Consider the following 19,291-nt stretch of genomic DNA (forward strand, 5'->3'; position numbering starts at 1 on the left):
TCTTGCTGGTTTCTTTCAGCGACCTGTGAGGAATACTGGGCAACAAAACTGCGGAGCATGTTATAATATGTCCTCGGATCGAGGTCTGAATCAGCTTCATCCGACATTAACAGGCGAGAGGAGGGGCCAGGAAAAGGCCTGCCATGCTCCAACTCAAATGGAGTGTAACCAGAGGTTTGATTTACTGAGCATCTTATGGACATTAATGCAAGAGGCAATGCCTTAACCCAATCTAATTTGGTCTGTGCACAGATTTTAGCCAATTTAGTTTTTAGAGTTTGATTCATCCTTTCCACTTTCCCCTGGGATTGGGGGTGGTAAACTGAGCCAAACTTATGTTTCAAACCTAATGCGGCTTCAACCCTCTGCAGATCGTGGTTCCTGAAATGTGAACCATTGTCCGACCTTATGACCTCGGGAAACCCATGCTGTGGTATATAATGATTAATCAGACACTTCACCACAGTTCTACTGTTTTCACTTGCTGTCGGCCAGGCTTCTGGCCAACCTGAAAATGCATCCACAGCCACCAGCAGGTACCTGTAACTACCTACTCTGTCCACCATGTCTGTGTAATCAATGATTATTTCTTTCCCTGGGCAAAGTGGGATGGGGAAGTACCCTGCTATTGGCTTGAAGGCGGGCTTGATTCCAAATTGGTTGCACTCCTTACAGGTTTTAACCATGTATTTTGTCATGTCTTTTAGATAAGGGTGCCACCAGGCGGCTAAGTTCCTCATCATTTGTGCAGGTCCCACATGCCCCACTCCATGTGCCTCTTCCATTGCTGTCTGTCTGACCCCTGGCGGTAGAATGGGCCTTCCATCTGGGCCACGCCAAACATCTGTGTTTGTGGCCCCTCTTGTTACCCATAATGATTTTTCCTGGGGGCTGGCTTTGTCCTGTAACTCTCTGATTGTGGCTAGGCCTAGTTGTATGGGTGGTCTTTCTGGAGGGGGTGTGGCTTCTGGGTCCATTACCATAATCAGGGAGGGTAAGTAACCAGCTGTCTGCTTAGCTACTAAGTCGGCCTGTTTGTTACCTAATGCCACTAAGTCCAATCCGGCACTGTGTCCTTTGCATTTTACCACTGCCACCTTAACAGGTAACAACAGTGCTTCCGCTAATTCCCTCATTTCTATCTCATGTTTAATAGGCTTTCCGCTGGCTGTCAAAAAACCAGCTCTTAGCCACTGCTTGAGCTCCACATGCACTGCTCCCACAGCATAAGCTGAATCGCTGTATATATTCACTTTCTGTCCCTTTCCCATCCTTAAGGCTTCAATCACCGCTCTCAGTTCAGCTCTCTGTGCAGATTGTTGTCCTGTCAACTGCTCTGCTTTCACTGTTTTCCATCTCATGTCTGTCTGTTCCACTATTGCCCATGCAGCCTTCAACATTCCACTTTCAGTTCTGAAACAACATCCATCTGTGAACCAATCTTTTTCTGCATCCATTAGAGGTTCTGCCTGCAAATCTGGCCTGATTTTCTCCTGTACCTGCACAACCTCTTCACACATATGTGGTTCCCCTGATCCCATGTGATCAGCCATGTTTATGCCTTCATGTGAGTAGGTGATGTGTGGTGCTTCCAAAATGGTACTGAGGCGTCTCTGCCTGAGTGAAGTGAGTGTGAAGGCCTGTGAGGAGACGTAGGCCACCACACTGTGTGATGTCAAAATTTTTAGTGGGTGGTTCATCACTATGTGTGCTGTTTTCTGAATGATTTTTGCAAGTCCAGAAACGTGTTGTGTGCACGGTGGGTGGCGTTTTTCAGTGTTGTCAAGCATTACGCTTACATATGTCAACACTTTTCTCTCTCCCCCTTTTTTCTGGAACAGGATACCATTGATATGGGTTCCGGTTCCAGAAACATCAAGATGAAAAGGCAAAGCATAATCTGGCACAGCAAGGTCAGAGGCGACAGAAAGCTGTTGTTTTAACTTTATAAACGCCTGTTCTGTTTCTGTAGTCCATGAGAGGGGAGCAGAGAGGTTTCTCATGCCTTGTTCATTTACCAAAACGCGCAAAGGGGAAGTAAGGCCAACATAGTCTGGGACATAGGTCCTGCTGTAACCAGTCAGGCCCAAAAATGACAACATGTCTTTTACAGTTAGAGGTTTAGGATGGTGCAAAATGGAGTTCCTGTGTTCTGGGGACAAGGAAATACCGGACTGTGAGACCATGCGGCCTAGAAAAGAAACCTGTTTTCTTGCAATCTGTAGTTTGTTTTTGCTCACTTTAAAACCTGTGTTGGCCAGGTGGTGAAGTACCACTCTGGTGGCCTCCAAACAGATGTCAGCCGTGGGGGCAGACAGCAAAAGGTCATCCACATATTGTATTAACATACAGTCAGATGGTAGTGGGCTGGTTTGTAAAAGTTCTTTCAAACACTGATTAAACAGTCCTGGGGAGAGGGCAAATCCCTGTGGTAAGCGAGTGTAACGCCATTGTCGGCCTCTAAATGTAAATGAGAAAATGTCACGCAGTGACTCACGAAGTGGGAGGCAGAAAAAGGCATTAGCCAAGTCAATGCAGGTGAACCAGGCATGAGATGGTGGGAGGTTGGTCAAGGCAACATAAGGATTAGGCACAGGCAAAGTAGGAGTGCCAAGTAAGGCATTAATCCTTCTCAAATCATGTGCCATTCTGAACTTCCCCGTGCCTTTTTTCTCAACGGGTAGGATGGGCGTGTTCCACTTAGAGCAGGAGGGCTCCAAGACACCGGCAGTGACCAAGCCAGAAATTGTTTCTGCAATCCCAGCCTCAGCCTCCGGTCTGTGTGGGTACTGAGGCTGCCACAAAGGGGTAGCAGATGACAGTTGAAAAGAGACTGGCTCCACATCAACTAAACCTACATCTGTGGGTCCAAGGGACCACAAACAATCTGGAAGAGAGTCGAGTAAAGGCGCAGCATCACAGTGGTCTGTGTGTTCTCTTCCATGTGACCCGCTGACCACTCCATGTTGCAGTGTTGAGGAATTAAAGCAATCATTTAAAATTTGGTATGTCTTGGTAGATGGAGAAAACAAAACCTGTGGGAGTTTTGTAGGTGTCCAGTCAGTGGCCGCAAGGGAACGTTTAACCATTCCACCCAGCTCCTTAGCCTGGTGTCCAGGATGTAAGGCCAGTGACACATGGGGAGCTGCCTCATCAGACATCATGTACCACTGTAATTGATCTGTTGTAAAAGTAACCGCTGCTGCCACTCCCTCCGGTGCCGCAAAAATGCACGACATGTTCAGAGACCAAGCCCGCCCCTCACACTGCTTTTGGAACATGTGCTGGTACCAGGTGGTGTCATGCCTGTCATAAAACAGTGTAACATGAGGTGGGTCAGGGGGAGGGACATAAGGATGTAGGAGTGAGAGCCACGGCCGCCATTGCTGAAAAGCAGTCCAAACTCCTGGTTCAGCAGGTGTTTCAACTTCCAATAATGCCCAGTAGATGTCAGCAGAGTCCGCCAAACAGGAGGAGGGTTGCAGCAGAAACTGACCACCTCCCTCTGGCCCATCAGAGCAGGGAAGTACAACCCCAGTAGGGAGAGTCACAGTTAGGCCTTGTGAAGAGCAGAGTATTGTGGCTCCTAATTTAATCAACAAGTCTCTTCCCAGTAAATTCACAGGCGCCTGTTTTGAACAAACATAGCTGTGTAACAAGGTCTGATCTCCAACCGTTGTGGGGAGGGGCACGGTGTAAGGCAGAGTTTTAGGTTCCCCAGATATGCCCACCACTGTAATCACTCTGTCAGTAAGTCTTTCACGAGCAACATCCTTAATGGTGGAGTACGTAGCTCCAGTGTCCACTAAAAAGCTGCTTCTTCTTCTATCTACAGTTATGGACAGCATAGGGTCCGCCGTTGTCCCTTCACCGTCCTGGGCAGTCTGTGGGGTGTCCTATAGCTGGGGACCACCCTCGTAGTACTCCCACCCCATCACAGGCATCTGTGGGGCCGGGGGCACTCCTACAGCACCACGAGGTCCACCTCTGTGGCCAGGATGCTGATAGGGCCCACCACGGGCTCCCCTGCCTCTTCCAGCAGCCGGGTTCAAAGGGCACGCTTTAGCCCAGTGTCCAGGTTGTCCACACCGGAAACAAACATACATCTGGCCTCCCCTACCACCTCCCATCTGACCCCTTCCCCTGAAACCACCTCTGTTTCCTCCAAATGGGGAACCTCTCTGCCCATAAGGGGCCGGGGAGTGATAAGCACCATACTGGGGGGGCTGTGGATCAGTTGGCCATGGGTTCGGATACAAATCAGGGGCAACTGGACCAGGAGGGGGAGCCGCAGCGGCCACAAGCTGCTTTTTAGGCTTGTCACCTTTTCCACCCAGGTCGTTTTTAGCTTTCTGCAGCTGAACCTTCAACAGTTGCAACTGTAAATCTTCGACGCTCTCCGCTTTATCATCAGACTTAATCTGGACTTTGTTAAGATTAAAAATCAAATGTTTCTTCCAGATTGCAAAGTCACAGTCCTGCAAATCAGGATTATCCTCCATTTTCTGGCTTACTGACTCCGGAATGCCCCTCAGCACCGCCCTTCTAAACCACATGCTCTGTGAACAAGTCCTACTGGGGTGATGACCTGTATGGTTCACCCAGTCTTCAACAGCCTGATTTAGATAATGGGTGGGATTTTGCTTTCCCTCCCATTTAAATTTCTGTAAGGTGCCTTGATTTTTGGGTGGGAATTGTTTGCGCAGGGCCGGTCCAATAAACCTCAAGGCCTGCATTAGTGGCACCTCGTTCTCATGCATGGTAGTACCCGCATTTTGTTCCAGGTCCGCTGCCTGAGATCGGGATGTGCACCTAGTTATAATAGCTCTAAAATCTCCCAGTGCGAGGTCCTGTCCAGCTGTGTATTTATCCAAACCAGCCAACCAGGCATTCCCTCCCTCCGTTATGTCAGGGAGTTTGTCCACTAGGGCCTGGACATCTCCGAATGAATAAGGTTGATACACTGGTCTACGTTGCGCTTTAGTCTGGACCAGGGGAAATATGCCTGGAGGCTGAGGCACAGGGCCCTTAGATCTAGTCTGATATCCTAAACTGGGAGGGGTAGAGGGGGGTGTATTGTTAAGGTCACTGAGTTCATCATCAGTATCCTCAGTTTCTTCCCCGCCTGGTGGGGTAGCAGTGTCAGCAAAAACGTGGGCTAAACTCATCTGTGTTTCCGGATCCTGACGGCCCACCAAAGACATGGTAACTGTGACATTTGGTGAAGTGCCAGGCTCAGTTTTTGCAGTAGCGGTCAGATCTCCTTTAACAGCGACAGGAGTGCTGGCAAAGGGGTTGGACCGGGAAAGAGGGGCTGACGCAACACGATTATTCACCTGGACCACTGACCTATGTTCATTTAAGCAGCTGCGTAATGCTGCTTCTTGATCAGTTAATTGTTGTTCAGTGGGTTCCTGTCTGTTCATTCGAACCGCAAATGGTGCGCTCGCAGGGGGGTCAGTTAGGCCCTCAGATCCGGTTCCAAAACAATGGGACATAGAAGAGGGGGCTCTACTACTAGCTGAGGATGTCGCCGACAGAGAGGAGCTTCCTGGGCAAAAATGCTTGGTATCTATGGGAGTTGGAGCTACGGGCGGTTCTTCTCCAATAGTCATTATTCCACCAGAGATATTAAGTACCGGATATATGCCTGCTGAGGGAGGAGTTGAGGCAGAATAGGGAGGTGGCTGAGACCTATTTTTCTTCATGTGTGGTTTTGCAGTTTCCCATAAACACACCCAGTGATTAAATTTAGCTTTGCGGCCTGCGTGCTTATCTGCTTCCTTTCTGTGTCTCACCCCGCTCATCACACCTGCACCTGCTGCTGCTGAGTTGGCTTCTTCCTCTTTCTCTTTTGCCTGCATAGCCTTATTCTGCCAAATTATTCCCCAGTTACCACTACTCCCCTCGTCCTTTCCCTTTTCTTTCATTAACCTTTCAGCTGTTTTCCTCAATGACTCTTTCTGCTTTTTTGCTTCTTTAGGCTGGTGTGTGGAGTTGATGACTGTCTCAACACATGTTAATTGTTCTCCCAATGTGCTAAGAATAACACCGGGACCCCAACCATCATCATTAGTTTCTCGATCTAATTCTCCATCCATTTTACTGTCAAGGGAGGAGTGTTCTTTTATTGATTTTAAAGGAGAATTTGGGCCAGCTGGGTTTCTGCCTCTGTTAGGCACTAACAGCTGGGGCGCTGCTTTAAAGGTGAGTCAGCACTGAAATATCCCTTCAGGTGTTACCAAGCTTCTACCAAACCGGAGTCTGGCGGGTAACCTTGCCTAGAGCTTCCTGATAGGGGTGCTAGTTGGTTGTCACCTTGTTCACACGTCTCATTCACACTTCATACATTACCTGCAGTCACTCATTACCCTCCTTATGTATGTAATAAATGTGTAAAAAAAAATTCTATGTGTGGTGTATTATTTTAACCAAAAGAGGAACCTAGTTCCTTTAATTGTGTAATCTGTGAACAACGGAGAACCAAACTGTCCTGCCCAGTGTTCCACAGCAAGCATTCAGCGTGTATTTATGTGTGTCCAATATCAAACAGAACATCAAAACATTTAAAACACTAAAATCATCGGGGTTTTAAGAAGAGATCCGTTTTCTCCTATTGATCAAAGGGACCCCTCCTTTGGACTCCAACCAGTACTTCTCCTTTTTAAGTTTTAGAGGATCTTTTCTAATAAAGTCCTCTGGGCCTTCCTAACCCTTCTGTAGTTTAGAGAATATTACTAAAAAATATTCTCAAGGCCTTTAACCTTTTAATTTGTTTAGAAAGGCGTTACTAATAAACCCTTTCAAGGTCCCAGACCTGCACTGAGGTATGTATCCGACACCGGAGAGCAACCCGTCGGCTGCAACCGTGGTCAGACCTCAGTTCACTCTTATCTTTATTCACTTATTCACTTATTTCTTATTCACTTATCTCTTATTCACTTATTTCTTATTCACTTGTCTGATTCTCAACAAGCCTTAAGTAAGCCAGACAATTTTGGTTATGAATTACTAGGAGTTTGGACACTAAGTATTTTTATAATGTTCAATATAGCAGAAATAAAAGGTCTGCTTACCTTGTTTTTGTGTGCACACAGCTTTTGTCCAAACTCCGTTCACTCAGACCACGGCCGAAGTCCTCCCATCCGTTCCAGTTGACCTGGAGCGGATCCTGTTCGTGACGCCAATTGAAGGATACAAAAAAAACAACAACAGCAATAGAATAATATTAAACACAAAGTGAACCCGTCTTCCTTCATTAAATAGGTTCTTTTAGATGTTAAGGAGGAATTGACTTAACCAGGCTGGCGGAGAATGAAGACAACCGGACACCTGCGGCAGATGGGGAATCAGTGAACTTTTATTGAGACAGAGACAACCTCTCAACACAGCTCACATCAGGAGATTCCCAAGATTTGCTGTGAGGATGGGTATATATTCTCTAAAACTTACAGGAGGGGGTTGTGAGGAAAGTGCTGCATTAGCAGAAAAACAACTCCATAAAAGGAAATCGGCCTTGGGTGTTCTAGTCTCTTCGCTTGCAGATATCTTGCACCTGCAGGATGAGGCGATCGCTTCTTATCGCTCTCAAGGCCAAAGTCGTGAGCACATTTTTATTACACAGTTGCACAGTAACTTTAAAGCTGAACAATATTTAAAGCTGAATAATGTTTGATCAGATTATATTTTCTTCAGCGTTCAGGGCCTGCAGTGCAGAGCTGCAACATGAAAAAAAGGGATGGGGGCTCAGATCTCCTGAACAGGGTGGAAACAACACGGTGGGTTTGTGCTGTTTGTGATTCCTGCTCCGTCACTCTGGTGGAGACGACTGCAGCTCAGCAGCGCTCCCTGCTGACCCTCTGATGAAGATGTCAACAGTATGTAAACTGAGCTGATGTGCTGCTGTTTGAGCCCACGTGGTAGCGTACGTCCAGTATGGGAGAACTTAGTCACCGGTGCTGTCTTTGCTTGTGCTCTAGCTTTAGCCTGTTTGATTGTTTGTTTTCTATTTTATTACTGCCTAAAAGGGGAGGTGGGGGAAACACATGCCTGACTTCTCCTGTCAGAGGTTTTGTAAGCTCAGTGGAAGGGAAACGTGCACAATGTAAATCATAAAACAACTGAGTGGGGCTGTGCTGCAGGTGGATCAGTGCTGTGGACAGTAGCTGTGGAAAAGAGACTGGACAAAGACTCTCAGCCTTAAATACAGGACAGAGGATGATCCGATCATCTTTCAGCTAACAGTGTCGAGCAGAAGGACGGCCGGCTGATGCGTCCGTACGAACCCTTTTGTACTCACTCCTGTGTATAAGGAGGTGGCGAGGGGTTGTGTAGTTAACCTCAGTGATAGGTTTGTAGCATAAACCTATTCGTTGGAACGTTAAGGACAATTTAATTACATAGCAAAGCAAGACACGAGTAGGCAAAGTTCTTCATGTTTCCCGTGCACGGGAGAGAACCGGACAAACGCCGTTCCTTCGCTTCACCCCAGTTGCTCTTGTCCGCTCCCCCGTAACACTGCTCTTTTATTGAGGTTACATGAATATACATATGACGTTCATTAACATATGACGTCTACATACAAACAAAGAGTACGTTGCCTGTGTGTGTGTGTGTGTGTGTGTGTGTGTGTGTGTGTGTGTGTGTGTGTGTGTGTGTGTGTGGTGGGGGGGGTCAGAGTGTGACCCCATAAAGACTTCCCTAAACCTGCTGGTCTGGAAGTCCAGCAGTTCATCTAAACAAAAGGCACTTAGCCTAAATCAGATATAGATACATTTATCCTAAATGAACAGAGGGAGTGACTTTAAGTCTGATTTCAGACTATGTCAGTATTAGTTAAGCCAAGAGTCGGGCAAAAGCTTTATGGCCCGGAAAGTTCTAATTCCCACAACATATTGTTGGATTAGTAAGCAAAACTTTTCTGTGATGAAGATTTTTGGGGTCGTTGTTTTAGTGATGGGTTCATTCTGTCAGTTAGCTTTGGCTTGTTTTCTTATTTCAATAGAGGGAGTTTTACTAAACATGGACATGTCGAGGAGCGGCTCATTATTTCTGTAACAGTGCACTTAGAGAAAACTGTCAGGTGTCGCCCCCTTTGGTGATGATGTTTTGTGCTCTGATGAGCTAATAATCAGCTCTCTTTTCCTCCTTCTTTGTTCTAAGCAGGCCTGCAAGATTGAATTAACAGCGCTGTAAAACATTGTTGTGAGAGCAAATATAAGGTGAGCTTTTCCAGATTACAATGGGCTGAGGAAAAGGTCACCTGTGGGAACCTGCGAGTTCCTGTCTAAAGGATTGCAGCGAGTCAATCCAGTCCAAGATCATAAAGAACTCTTTTTCTAAAAACAAAAGAAAGAACAAATAAATGAGCTCATATTGATGAGGGTGGAGAATCTGATGCTTTGCGCGTGAGGCTCCACTTGTCTGCTAAGCAGCCGTGACAAAGACTGGACCAGCGTTAGGATGAGTAGATGTTGACAAACAATTCACGACGCCGGTAAGAAAAGGGTGGATGCTTTGCTTTGCTTTTGGCAGGAGCACAAGAGAGAGAGGGAGACCGAAAGGTTCACATGAGAGTGGAGCTGCAGACTCCACCCTTGGGCGGCTAATTTTGGGTTGCTGATGTTTGCTTTAAGAAAATGTTGTTTTATTGACTGGGTTTAGATGATGGTGTCACATTATATTGTTGGGAAAATGCCAAATGCTGAAGGGGAGAAAATGTTTGATATTACTGATGTTACCATTAACCAAAGCAGGCCACTGTAGAAGTCAACGACATTTTATAGAAGGAAAATAGAACCAAAGCCAAATGTAGGAGTTATATAGGGGATTGGTGGACTTGTCACATTCCAAATCCAGTTATGGAACAACAAACACTGGTCCAAGGGAAAGGGCAGGTGATACGAGGTGGTGCTGGAGGGAAACGAGCAAAGTAAAGACAGCAAACCTATTTTGGTTCGATTTGATAAAGTCAAATTAAAAGAAGTACCATGACACTCAGAGGATCAACGTGAAACTAAAACATACGCACATTTTGTATGAAGCACATGACTGATAACTGTTGTGTTTTAAGTTTAGTTTCTTATAGCACAGAGTGGATCACAGTGAGGGAAGGACAGGGGGGGAACTGAGTTTAAATGTGAAGTTGATGCTAATATACAGGTTTTGTTTCTAGGTCGTTCTGGGGATGCAGGCTCTGGGTGGAGCCAGGAGCTGAAAAGATCGAACATGATAATTAAACTGATTTTATTATTTAAACACAGGTTTGCAGGCCCAGAGCAAATATACTCGAGAGGAGAATCGCTGAGGTTTCCTGAGAAATGATCTGATGAACCTTTTTCTTTTAATTTTCTAGTTGTGGTTTTGTTTGACACATGAAGATGTGTCAAAAGGGGGAGTTTTAGGTCTAATTTGAAACAATGGATTATATGATCGATGATGCAATTCTACACTGCAATCATCGAGTCCATCCTCACCTCCTCCATCACCGTGTGGTACGCTGGAGCCACTATCAGGGACAAACAGAGACTGCAGCATGTTGTGCGCTCTGCTGAGAAGGTGATTGGCTGCAGACTCCCATCTCTGCAGGACCTGTACGCCTCCAGGACATTGCGGCGTGCAGCTCGGATCTCAGCTGACCCTTCTCACCCTGGACACAGTCTGTTTGACCTGCTCCCCTCAGGCAGGAGGCTCCGGTCCATTCGCACCAGAACCTCTCGCCATAAGAACAGTTTCTTCCCCTCTGCTGTTGGACACATGAACAATAACCGTATGACTGTTCCCACCACTACCACGTGACCCTACGCTGTGTTCACTGCATCATTCCATGTTTGGCCCTGATCACCACCTGCACTCATGTATATATCTATCTACTTAGCACTTTTAATCCTTATTTTTATTTTTATTTAAGTGTTATATGACAGTATGTTTGCACTGAAGCACCGCAGCAATTTCCTAATGTTGTAAACCTGCTCAACATTTGGCAATAAAACCGTTTTTGATTCTGATTACTGTCAGCATTTTAATCGCTAGTTTAAAGGCTGCAGCTGTTGCTCTAACATAAATGTAACAGGCCTCAGTGCTGGTTCTAATAGTCTGAGCTGCTTCCAGCTTTATTTGTGAAGAGCACAGCAGCTTACAAAACACGTAGCTAGCTCGTACAGCTGCGACGTTAAACTTTCATGAGCTAAGATGACCTTAAAATAACGGGGCTACGTGTGGTGATGCTAGCGTTAGCCACGTTAGCGCGTTAACTTCACAGGTGGTCAGACTGAGTAAACAGGCACTAAGTCAGAGGTTGGGCTCTCCGTTTCGCTGCAGGATCCCTTCATTCATGCAATTTATGCAGTTTATTAAAGTGCAATTGGAAAAAGGATTTTGAAATGCAGTTTTTAAAAGCATTTCAAAAATCAGTTTATTAAATGGGAATTCAAAAATGAATTTACAAATGCAGAATTTATTCTATAATTCATTACTTAAGCACAGAATTCTTTATTTCGATGCGCGTGGCTCTTGTGGTCCTCCATACAGGAGTGAGAACGTGTTGGCATTTGGGTCGTCCTTCCCCTCATCATAGTCTGCCACGCAGGCCGTGACAGAAAAGCCCACTAAAAGAACGCCCACCAGACCAAAGCAATGGTTTTGACTTGATCAGCATTAACCCCGCCCCCTGACTTTGATGGGTGAAGCTGACAAATAAAATGTATTTATGAACAGCGATGCAGGGCCAGGAGTAGCAACGTGAATTAAATAAATACATCATTAAATAATTCATTAAATGTGTCAGTAAAATAATCAAAATAGAAAACAAACCAATAATTGATTAAATATGTAATTAACTAATTTGAATTGTATATAAACAAATATTGAAAAATTTTAAATGAAATTAATGGATAATTCATTATTAATATATATCTTTAATTGATTATGTAGATTTTTTAAATTAATTACTGAAATAGTTCATTCATTAGTGATGCATTTATTTAATGCAACCATAAAATTATTGCTAGTTTAAGTAAAATCAATTTAAGACATCAATATTAAAGGTTAACTTATGATAATGAATACATGCAACTATAACTGATGACATAAAAATGAGGATTTCTTAAGCTGAAGCCAAAGTGCTGACTCATTTGTCATGTTACTCTCAAATGTTTTCCCTAATAACAAGAACATAATTACACTTTAGCCACAAGAGGGCAGCAGCATTAATACAAGTCACATGTATATAAAGGTACAGTGATTATATTACAGTGATTTTGACAAAAACAAAACAGTTGATGGCAGTGTGTTTTTCCATGACAGAATAATTACGCACACCCCACTTTGCAGTTATTTATTTGTAAAAAATGTTTGGAATCATGTATGATTTCCGTTCCACTTTGTGTTGGTCTTTCACGTGGAATTCCAATAAAACTGATTCATGTTTGTGCTGTAATGTGACAAAATGTGGGAAAGTTCAAGGGGGCCAACACTCGGACCGGCGGCCGCCTCGGGTCTCTGCTCCTCCTGCCTCCCCTTTCCCTCATCCACCTGCTGCCTCTGTGGAAGCTCCGCCATAGCCACCACCAAACAACTGAGTTATTTCTACACATCGACCAGCATCCGGCCAATCCACCACCTTCCATCGTTTATACCGTTACAAAAAAAAAAAAATCATAAAAAAACATCATTGGCCCAGAAAAACGAAAAATCACCATCAGTATGCCCGATGGCCAGTGCAGCTATGGTCGTGCCATCAGTTAACCCTTCGCTTGCCAGCTGTGACACGCGTGCCCAGGGTTGCCGACCCCTGCTCTAAAGCATCTGATTTGGATTCCTGAGATCAAATATATTTTCCTTTGTGTTTGTTTTCTTCACATTTGTGGCTTTAATGTAGTGTTACATCCTGTGTTTGCGTCCCTCTGTATACATGTCCAGATTCACTGTTATGTTTCTATTCTTACATTGCTGTGTGATCACTGTTCCCTCTGCTGACTGATGTGACCTTTTGTATCTCACACTGATACTTGTCATATTTGTATCTGCGCCTAAAAGATAAAAAGTTTTCCATGCTAAAACACAGCTCCACCTCCTGCAGTTCTCCCTCTGAACCACTAGATGTCTCTGTTATCTAAATGAAGACGTGCAGCACAGCAACCACAGCAGCGCTCAGATCACACGTGTCCTGTTATTATGTATAAAAGCATGAAACAGGTGAGACAGGTGGGATCAATATTAATGTTGTGGAAATATATGAAAAAGCAACAGAAGAGTGAAAACATTTCGTGTTTCTAGAAAGATCTTTCAGCTCACAGCTGCTCACAGACTGTATTTACAAGTGACAAACTGCAACTCTACAGTACATCTACAGTATATATCAAATATATTCTGTATTCAAATCTATTGAGTGATGTTTGAAAGTCTTTCCAGGTGAGTTTGATCCAGGAGGGTCTGAAGCCAGAGTCAGACAGAGACTGTGCAGAGACTGTAGAAGGACAGAGCAGCAGCAGAGCAGTCCAGATACACTGATGATCCTCTGTCAGATCCAGAGGGACACACAGGGATGATGCTGGACTCTACATTGTGTCTGACAGTGGAGCTGTTCTCAGAGCAGTTCACTCTGCAGCACTGACAGTCATCTGCACTTCTTCTCATTCCTCTGTCAGTCACTGCTGGATGAAGCTCTCCTCTCCACCTCCCAGTAACATGGCCCAGTCAGAGCGTCTCTACACACAAGCTGCTGCTGCTTCAACCTCTCTGGATCATCAGGACACAGCTCCTCCTCTCTCAGCACACACACCGTCCTGTTTACCATCATCACCTCCACCTGCAGAGAGAAGAAGGAAGAGCAGAGGAGATAAACGAGTGTTTCCAGAGACTCTTCATCAGCTGTCAGTCAGTGATGCAGCACATCCAGTATAAAGAGCAGCAGGGACTTCAGTGCTGGGACTGTACTAGGACTCATTGTTGCTTCACTTTTTCTAATCTTTGGATTTTTATTGAAGTTGATGAAAATGTTTTTCCCTCCTAGTTTGAGTTTGGACTTTCATTCATTAGAAGAACCTTGGTGTGTCCACTCTGAGCTCTGTAGGAACCCCAACAACAAGCCCAACAATCCAGATGGACGGTTCCAGCTGTTAACTGGAGGAATTCCATCCAAACATCTGCTCTCACTAAATTCTTCCTCACCTACAGACTGTGTTCTTCACTGCTTTAAACTTGGAAACGAATGCAGTCATTGGTCTGCGTGCTGCTTTGTTCAGAGAGCTGATTGGCTGTTGACAGTGTTTGATCAGAGCGTGTCAGCTGTTACCATGGTGACCATAAAGGTCAGAAACAGGAAGTGTTTGTGTCCAATCCTGAAGCCTGTCACCATTCTCCTCTCACAGCTTCACTGAGAAGCTGCAGCTTTACAGGAAACACTGGATCTTTGTTTCATACTGACTGTGTTTAGTACAATACTGCTGACAGCACCACCCACTCACTCCATCACTCTACTTACTCCAGAGTCTCCAGTCTGTAGTCTGGACTCTGCTGAAGATCAGACAGCTGCTTTACATCTGGATCCTTCAGGTTGTTCCAGCTCAGGTCCAGCTGTCTCAGATGGGAGGGGTTGGACTTCAGTGCTGCTGCCAGATAATCACAGCTGATCTCTGACAAACCACAGTCACTCAATCTGTATAAAGAATGAAAGATGTAAGTTTATTAGACAAAGTGTGAGCTTGAAATCATTCAGTGTTTCATCATCTGTTCAGAGCTGAAGAAGCTTCAGAATGTAGAAGTTTAGAAAATGGAAACTCCAAACAGCTGAAGCCAACAGGAAGCAGCTTCAAACAGGAAACTGTGCAGAGTTTCAGACTATATGTCCTGATGCAGCCAGTTGGATTTTGGAGATTTGAATCTCTGTTCTGTGACTAAGTCCTTGAATCATTTCTTCCAGTTGGTCCAACAAGACAGACTAAGTATTGGACATGTGTTGTGGCTCCATTAGGGGAGCTTCTAAATGTGATGTGATGGCCCCTCTGGGTCTGTCAGGTCACAGCACTGAAGAGAGCTCAAACTGGGCACACAGTTGTTCCAGTCTGGACCAAAGACTCTATACTGGGACTGAGGGACTGCTTTGACTGCACCCACTGGGACTTTTTAAAGGCTCATGTTCTCACTTAGATCATCGATTTCTACTTACATTTCTTTCTGGGAAAAATGGGGATTACTTTGGAAACAGGAAGTATTTTCCCCAATAAGCAGCCCTGGATTAATAAATCACTCCAACATGTTCTCAGGCAGAAGAAGCTGTCTTGTTATGAGGGAGAGAAGAAAAAGATTGAGGCACAGAAAGTTGTTGAAAGAGAGATAAAGCAGCTAAAATCAGGTGTAAAAGTAAAGCAGAGGATGAGCTGAATAAAGGACACTCAAGGCTGGCTTGGAAAGGAATGAAGTCCATGGTGGGGATGCAGAACAAGGAGCAAAGATGAATGTGATGCTGAATCAGCAGAAGACTTGGACTCATTTGATTCCAGCTTTGATATCATTGATTTCAATGAAGAGCTTTGTGATTGTAGCAAAGGGCTGGTAGCTCTGAGAGTCCCACTGATGAGGTGTTTGTGTGGAAATCTCTTAGTGGGACCAAAGAGAGAAAAAGCCCTGGTCCTGATGCTGTGGGAGGGAAATGATTGAAGTGTGCTGTGAGGAACTGACTGGGAGATTTTCACACATTTTCCAGTCCTCCTTGGAACAACAGGAAGTTCCCAGCATATGGAAACAAAGGTTAAGTGTCCTATGGCACTCAGTGATGATGGTGCTGTGGCCCCACCACCTCCACCTCTTTGTAAAGGAACTAACTGTAATCTGAAGCTTCAAATGGAACTAAGACTTCCTCCACTAGGTGGCAGTGTCTGATGAGAAAGTGTTAGTGGAGCTGGCCTGGAGTCAGAAACAGGAAGATGCAGGATTTGGGCTGAAATGGGGAAAAGTGGTCGCACTAGTGCCTTAAAGCAAGAAGGTTGTAGGTTGAAGCTTGTTGGCCTTTCGGTGGAGGTTGGATGTTCTCCCACAGTCCAATGAAATGCTGCTTAGGTTCATTGGTGCTTCTAAATTGGCTGTAGGTGTGGATGTGAGAGAGTGCTTCTCTGTCTCTCTCTGTTGGCCCTGTGATGGACTGCTCACCTGTGCAGGTGGACCACGCCTCTTGCCCTATGACAGCTAGGGCACAGGCTGCAGCCCTGTGAGCCTAAGCTGAATAAACAGTTAGCAAAAATGATCCATAGATGGCCTGAAATCCCCCAGTTAGCAGTTTGGTAGATAGCTATGACATGCTAATCCCATCCAGCAGCTGTATTCTACCTGTAAGCTGATCCCTGCTGAGCCAAAGCACTTTTTCATATACAAATTACAACCTTTAATAGAAACCTATTGGTCAGCATCTTATTAGCCTGCTGTTAGCTTCATTCCACAGAAAACTGAGAGAAACTAACAGAGTTGATAAAGAATAAAGAGAAATGTGCTGATTTAAAGCCTTTGAAGTGCTTCAGATGATCTCTGTCCACTTCTGTCCACTCATTCATTCATGTAAGCTTTCTAATGCAGCTTTGATCTTCACAGTCTGCTTCATGAAACTCATTCTAACCCTGAATGTCAGAGTGTTCCTCCTTCTCTTTCCCATCATTCATGCTGGCAGTGGAGGAGATTTGGATGTTGGACTGTGTTTTGGATGATGTGTGTATGTTTGTGTTGGACTGCTGTCTGTAAAGCAAACGCACATTTTGCTTTGGATTTCAGTGTCAGACAGACTTTAAGGTGGAATGAAGAGTTGGAGAGTTTCACAGTGAATTATCCAGTGGAGGATTTTTCTTCTTCTTTGAAGGTTTGAAATGTGAACATTGTTCTGCTGCAGTCAATGGACTAAACCAGAGAAGAAGAAAACAGACTTTACCATGAAGATCCTCAGTGTGGATCAGTATAATATCAGCCTGATGTCTGCAGTTTAGTGTCAGCACAACTTTCACATCATATTCATCTCAGCACAACTAAAACATGCTGACTGACCTCAGAGTTTCAAGTCCACATCCTGGACTCTCCAGGAAACCACACAGATGCTTCACTCCTGAATCCTGCAGCTTGTTGTTGGAGCTCAGGTCCAGCTCTCTCAGATGGGAGGGGTTGGACTTCAGTGCTGCTGCCAGATAATCACAGCTGATCTCTGACAAACCACAGAGACTCAATCTGTATAAAGAATGAAAGATGTAAGTTTATTAGACAAAGTGTGAGCTTGAAATCATTCAGTGTTTCATCATCTGTTCAGAGCTGAAGAAGGTTCAGAATGTAGAAGTTTAGAAAATGGAAACTCCAAACAGCTGACAGAGTTCATACGCCTTTGTCAGGGTCAAATTCAAGCAAGACCATGTGAAAATTAAAACACATCATCCTAGGTGAACTTAAACACCTTTGTTCCCCTTTTGTTAAGACATAGAAAAGTACACCACACAAAAATACTGCAAAAGGAAACGGTCGCCTTATATACATAGTGTATAAACTCAAAATGCACATTTCACTTCAAATTAAGATTAAGGCTTTGAACAGATCACATAGTTCAGTTCAACATATAAGACTTTAAGAATGCACAAGCATCTACTTAAAATCTATTTAATTTATCATCCATGATATTATTTTGTACAATTCCAATGTATTTTGTTCATCTCCCTTAAATAAACAGGCAGTCTTAAAGTATGAAATATTCATATACAAACACATATAAATGTGTGTACTGTCTCAGTGGCTGATAGTACCCCACAGGCCTCAGTGTGAGCTTGAAGACATTTATAATGTTTAAGTAGTTTAATGTGCAGGTGCTGACGATAAACACATTTTGAATGAAAGCCGGGGAACTTTGGTAGCACAGAAACAAGTGGCTATTCTTTGTGACTATATGGATCACTCACAATACCATTATTTCACACAAAGGCACCAAATTAATACTCAAAAAAGCTGCAGCAATACACACAAATATAAACAGTACTTGGTGACAACTTTGCTTTTAGCCTTTAACCCTTCTTGACTACTTTTGATGTGGCCTCTATATTTTACCTTTAAAAACAGTTTATCTTGCCAATCTGTTATTTTCTCATTTTGACCAACTGTATCAGCACAATTTATCTAAATTCAGACAAAATTTAAAATACACGTAGAAAGTGATATTTTGACTGTAAAAACCACACACATGTTTAACGAATCATCTTCATAACTTGAAATGCAAATAGAGATTGTACATTTTTAAAAATACGCACACGTTTTGCAAACAACAAAGTTATATGGTACTATTTACCAAAAAATGCAGCCAAGGCTCAGACGTTTTTCATATAATCATTTCAAACTATTTACAGAACAATCAGGTGTCAAACAATAGTTTGTGTCACTCTAACACATATGAGAACAGCACAGGGATAAACCTGCAGGTCTGACAGCAGGTGTGTCACTCAGCGTTTACACTGCAATCTGCCTTTGTTGGCTTTAAGGCAGCAACTGTGACGATCACTAGTAGAACTGACACACAAAACAAAACAACAGCTACACACTAAATACACAAGACAACAAACTAACTTGAGACCAAACACGGTAAACGTCACAAATCTCTCACGTATCAAAACTCTCTCTCTCTTTCGCTCACTCGCTCTCTCTTGCCGGTCACTCCTAAAACTTCCCCCTTTTGCTAAACAACCAAATGTCATGTTTCCATATCATTTTTGATTGGTCGACATGGTACATTTTCCCACCTATAGGGCTTTGGAGCGTGATGTCATGGGAGATGGGCCACGCCCCCTTCCGCCATGACAGTAGGCCAGCCAAAGGATACCATTTCAGCTATGGATCGTACGTGTTGTGTTGTCGGTTGCAACGTTAGATCACACGATCGTGAAGGCAAGAAGCTGGATAACGGGCTCTCTTTTCATCGTTTTCCATCCTGGAGGCAACGTGAGGGATCCCATGTATCCGATATTACTAAACAAAGACGTCAGGCTTGGATTGCAGCGGTGAGACGAGCGGATATCGAGTTCTCTGCAATCCCCAGCTTTTTGTTGGTTTGCTCACGGCATTTTCTTTCCGGTGAGTTCTAAATTAATTCATATCACTCTTGAAAGGCTTTTAGTGTTATTTTCAACGTGCTGAGGTCATAGATAATGAGATAAAACATGCTAATGTGTGATGCTGCAGAACCACATCATGTCGACTGAGTAGCTTATGATTTGGCATTATTGCAGGCAAACCAGCATATGAAATGGATGTAACAAATCCAGACTGGGAACCAACACTGCAC

The 19,291-nt window shown here is 44.2% G+C and overlaps 1 protein-coding gene across 1 annotated transcript in view; it reads right to left on the bottom strand.

Moving 5' to 3' along the window:
- The window catches only part of LOC309700493 (uncharacterized protein), a 2,098,293-nt gene that overhangs the window by 2,061,100 nt on the left and 17,902 nt on the right, over positions 1 to 19,291 (bottom strand). The window lies entirely within an intron of this gene.

This window comes from Aulonocara stuartgranti (assembly GCF_965226115.1).
Source record: "Aulonocara stuartgranti genome assembly, chromosome: 3".
NCBI lineage: Eukaryota > Metazoa > Chordata > Actinopteri > Cichliformes > Cichlidae > Aulonocara > Aulonocara stuartgranti.